Source organism: Balaenoptera musculus, chromosome 17, assembly GCF_009873245.2.
Source record: "Balaenoptera musculus isolate JJ_BM4_2016_0621 chromosome 17, mBalMus1.pri.v3, whole genome shotgun sequence".
Taxonomy (NCBI): domain Eukaryota; kingdom Metazoa; phylum Chordata; class Mammalia; order Artiodactyla; family Balaenopteridae; genus Balaenoptera; species Balaenoptera musculus.
In genome coordinates, this window is record NC_045801.1 from 53,909,047 (window position 1) to 53,914,162 (window position 5,116).

Here is a 5,116-nt window from a genome sequence, read left to right on the forward strand (position 1 = left end):
TTTAATCCATTAAATTACCTTGATTAAACTTATCATGGCCTGGAGACAATAACACATTAACTTTAAAAAAGGCAACATTTTCCTCCCATGGTTGGCAATGTATGGCAAGAGAGTAGCTTCAGATTTAAAGCTCTCAAAGAAATGGCAATATTTCTTACAATATCTTTAATATGTAATATTGTAATAGTTTCTTTGTCATTATAATTATGATAATATTACCTAATTCATAGGATTGTTGTGAGGAAAAAGTGACAGACTATAAAATACTAAAATTCTAGATAGATGTACTGATGTTAATATTGCCATTAGCTACCATTTTTGTTGAAAAGGTATATTAAGGCAAGGACAGGAGGATGGTGTGTGGATAAATACAGGCAAACTAATCCAAATGTTAAATTTTATCTTCAAGTCATCTAGCTATATGTTTTGAGAGGTATCTGGGATTTTGTTTTTATTCAGGTATAATAGGCTGACAGATCAGGGAACAATTGTCATTGAAAAGATAATTTTTACTCACAGTTCCCAGGAGGAGGGGGTGTGCCACCCCACACAGGGCCACATGGGGAAGCACCAGTGTTGGTCATGAGGCAAAATGAGTGAAGGGAAAGCATAGACAGGAGTCTTCTTTGTAGTTTTTGCCAGAAGGAATAGATGAGGGTGAGCAGGCTTAGAGTTGGATAGTTTAAGTAATGCCAACAGACTCTGGGCTACTGGGATTGTCACTACATGTCCAGTACCTGGCTTTGGTTGATTAGCAGCAGGGATGTAGTGTTCCCCACTGCCTGAGCCTGATAAAAGGAGGCAGGTGGAGGTATGGACTCAGGATTAGTTGGTTTGCATATCAAAGACTTACAAGCAAATTTTTTGCTATCTCTACAAATTCACTAACTCTGGGAGGTTAAGTCCCTCCCTGGATGTGTAGGCCCTAAGATATCAAGGCATCATAAAATACAGAAAATAACAAAACATGATTACTATACTTTACCATTCATCTGCTGTCTGCCAAATTTTGGTGGTCCAATATTAATGCTATAATGTAAAGGATTTACATTTAGTTGATCAGAACAGCAAAGTGATTTAAAACGTGAAAGTTCAACTGCCTGGGTTTGAATGCTAGTTTCACCACTTGTTAGCCCCATGTGATCATCTCTAAAAGTCAATGTTCCTGTTTGTATAAGGGGAACAATAATAGCTCTTACTTGATATATTTATTTTAACATTAAGTATGGTAATGTGCCTAAACTAATTAGCCCAGTATCTGATACATAGTGAGTTTTCAGTAGATATTAGTTATTATCATTATTATCATCATTAATAACATTGTAATTTCCAAGTCCCAGAACTGCTGTTTAAGCCTTTCCACATCTTTATGTTCCTATCATGTTTAAGAACAAGACAAGTATAAAGTAGAATGAGATTTGACTTGAAAAAAATCAAAGAGGAAAAGTAAAGACAGTAAATAAAATGGTATTATAAGAAGGGATGTGATCAGGAGGGAGAGGAAGAGGACAGAAATTAGATGAGATGAATGTGAATGGCCACCTTGTTTGGGACCTCTCCACCCTCCATGCCTATGCATCTTCTCCCCTAAATAGTTTGGGACCCAGCTACACATCACAACATCTCAATCATATCTGTATGCTTCCTTCCATAGTGTATGAATCCCATAGATTTTGAGCTCCTTCAGGATAATCCAGGCTCAGGGCAGGTGTGAAAATCAGAATAATCATACTCTGCATCTCTAATTAGCATCAATAACAGTATCAATAATAGCATCAAAACAGAGTATCAATAACTGTGTTAAAGGCAGAAAAAAATGTGTTGAAGCAGGAAATGTCATAAAATGTGGAAATGCTCTGTTCTGGTGATAGCTAAGACTTAGTTTATATATGAGACTCAGTTTTTTGTGTTTTGTTTTTCAATGGGTTTAGTAAATCTGGTGAAGGCATTTTGTTATTTTTTTTTTCCTCTGCAGTTTCCACTTTCTCAGGATGAGCAGAGTTGCAGATTCCTTAAGCTTCTGCACCTAGAATGCCAAGAGCATTATGATCAATTTGCCAGTTGGTTTCCACTGAAACTATTAGAAATTAGAAGACTTAGTCCCCTATTTTCACTACTCTCGTGTGTACATTTTTAGGTAAACAAGCATTAGGACCTTTTGCCCTTAAACTTCTGCTTTCCTTCCCCTATCACTTCAAGCCATTTTAAACATTCTTAACACTTAAACACACATTCCCTCTAACAGAGACCACACACTGCCTTCTGCTTTATTTCCTTTATAATCACTTTTTTATTTTCTCCTGGCTGTCCCAGTGCCCCATCCCCGGCTAGGTTGTGTTGTGAGTGAGGTGTGTGTTTGGAGGGATGGAAAAGGGAACTGGGACTGCCTGCTGGATGGACTTTTTACCTGCTGCTCTTCTGATTATTTGTGCTGGGATGAGGCAGCTCTTAAAAAGAGCTAGGATTAAGGCTGCTCAGGGGGAAACTGAACTGGGTATCAAGAGAACACAGGAGAGAATCGATGAATTACCGACTTACTTACCTCACCTCAGCAGCATATTTAGAAACTCCAGTCTTTCCAAATTTATCATATCTGACAAGTCTCTCTCTGTATCTATCACAGTAGAAGAAGAAGAGAAGGCCAAATGAAATTTCTCATCCTAGAGATAGTGTTTTCTTCATGGGCTTTCTATAATATATTTGTTGACAGCCTCCTGTTGTGCAATTTCCTCTCACTCCAAAGATATTTCTTAGATCAAATCCAAGGTTATTATTTAGGAAAAGAAAAAAAACACATTTTTTTTTTAGAAAAATGGAGAATTCCTTCACTGTCCCGGTTCTATTTCTGGTCGTGGGATAATAAAAAGGCTGGGCAAGGGGAGAAGGGCAGTAAGAGGTGGCAGATGGACTTGGGTCAGAGTGGACAGCAGATGTAGCGTTGGAGAGCGAGCCCATGGCAAGGGCAGGCTCCACCTCCTCTTTCTTGCTTTCTCTTCAAGGCTTAAAAGACATTCTTTTAGTTTTTCAGATAGTAATCTATTTAAGCCACTTAATAATTTTATGAGATAGATGCTATTTTTAGTCCTTTTTACAGATGAGCAACCTGATATTTATCAACTTTAAGTACCTTGTCCAACATACTTCCAAAGTTATTGAGGTGACTCTTTAATGAGTATTCCCAGTAGTTAAAAACTGCCAAAGTGAATGTTATTGGATACTATCTACCAAATATTTATATTTAGTAAGTAGTTGGATACATGTATCTCGGTTTCAAAGGAAATGTTTGGGCTACAAATATAAATTTAGGAGCCAGTCATGGAACAGAATGAGAGCACTTATGAATTAATATAGGTAGAAAATAAAGAGATTATATCTAGAGACAATATTGCCCTTGTGTCAAGAGGTTGCTTTTGAATTCTGACTCTATTTCTTAACCATTAGAATAAACTTGGATATGATACATACTACTCTAAAAATTAAATTGTGAGAGGCAGCATATTAAAAGTGTTAAGAACATAGATTTCCAGCTCTGCCACTGTATGAAGGTAAACAAATTATTTAAATTTTCTAAATATCATTTTTCCTCATCCACAAAATGGAAAAAGTAATTATAGCTACTTCAGAGGGTTATTTTGAATTTTTATAGAAATTAATGTTTAGTGAATTTATGCTATTTATTAAGTCCCTGTAAATTCTAATATTTTTCTTTTCTCTAAAATGTAATTGGTAAGAGTACTTACCACATACCCTTAAGAAATAAATGAAATAAAGCATATATAAGTACTAAATACATATTAATTCATTTTTTTTTTTTTGAGTCATGGTTTTATTGCTGGGTTTCAGGGAAAGGGCTCTAATGCGCCCAATCTCCCTCAGCTTGGCCACCAGGTCCTCTGTTGTCTCCACCTTGACACCGGCCGTGTGCTGGGGTGGGTCTTCCAAGCTAATCACAGAGAACTTGGAGGTCAGGTCCACACCCAGGTCCCCAGCCTTGATCACCTCGATCTTCTTCTTGGCTTTCATGATGTTGGGCAACGTATCGTAGTGGGGCTCGTTGAGCTGCCGGTCAGCAGTCACCACGTCAGGCAGCTTCAGGAGCAGGGTCTCCAGGCCTCCATCAATCTCCTGCTCCCCTTTCACCTTGTCCCCTTCCAGCGTCACCTGGGAGGCGAATGTGCCTTGTGGCCAGTCCAGAAATCCGGCTGTCATCTGCCCTGTCTGGTTACAATTATCATCGATGGCCTGCTTGCCCAGGTCCACCTTCTCCTTCTCTGCCAGTTTGGCCAGGACCCAGGCCACCTGCAGGGGCCCCAGGAGATCTGCCTCTGCAGCCAGCACCTCCACGTGTATGCCTCGGTCTGCACCCATGGCCAGAGCGGTGCAGGTGGTCTCCTGGCACTGGGCAGGCCCGCAGCTGACGGCAAAGACTTCCTTCACCAGCTTTTTCTCCTTGAGCCGCACGGCCTCCTCCACAGCGATCTAGCAGAAGGGGTTCATGGAGCGCTTCACGCAGTCTGACCGCACCTGTCCTGTCGGGCTTCACCAGGATCTGCTCAGCCGGGAGGGGAACTGGCAGGCTCAGGGGGAAGCAGGCGAGAAGGTGGGGGTGGGGGTAGGGGGTGGCCGAGACACCAAGCCTCGCCCAGGCTGGATGGGGCCACAGGGATGTGGAAAGGAGCAGGACCTTGTCCACGGTCCCACAGCTTCAGGGACAGAGAGGGTTAGAATTCACAGGTGGGTGGAGGCCACCTTCACACTCAGACATTCACTGAGCACCAGGGACATCTGACATGCTTGTCCTACTCTGTGGCTGCTCCTTGGGCCTGAAAGAGTGTTTCACAAATTTTTCTTTACCATAACCCGTAGCGAGAGGTACATTTTACAATATTCCCAAGTGTATTATAAATGCACACATACATTTATATATAAACATAAATACCACGGCAATGTGAGGTTCAGTGATGGATTCTAACCCTTCCATTATACACCTTACCCTGACATTTTCTATTCTTTTTTAAAAAATGCATTAATTAATTAATTATTTTTTAACATCTTTATTGGAGTATAATTGCTTTACATTCTGTTAGTTTCTGCTATATAACTAAATGAATCAGCT

General features: G+C 40.3%; 1 pseudogene; it reads right to left on the minus strand.

Annotated features, from left to right (window-relative positions):
* Positions 1-974: 974 nt before the first annotated feature.
* On the minus strand, positions 975-4,878 carry LOC118883353 (annotated as a pseudogene).
* Positions 4,879-5,116: the final 238 nt, after the last annotated feature.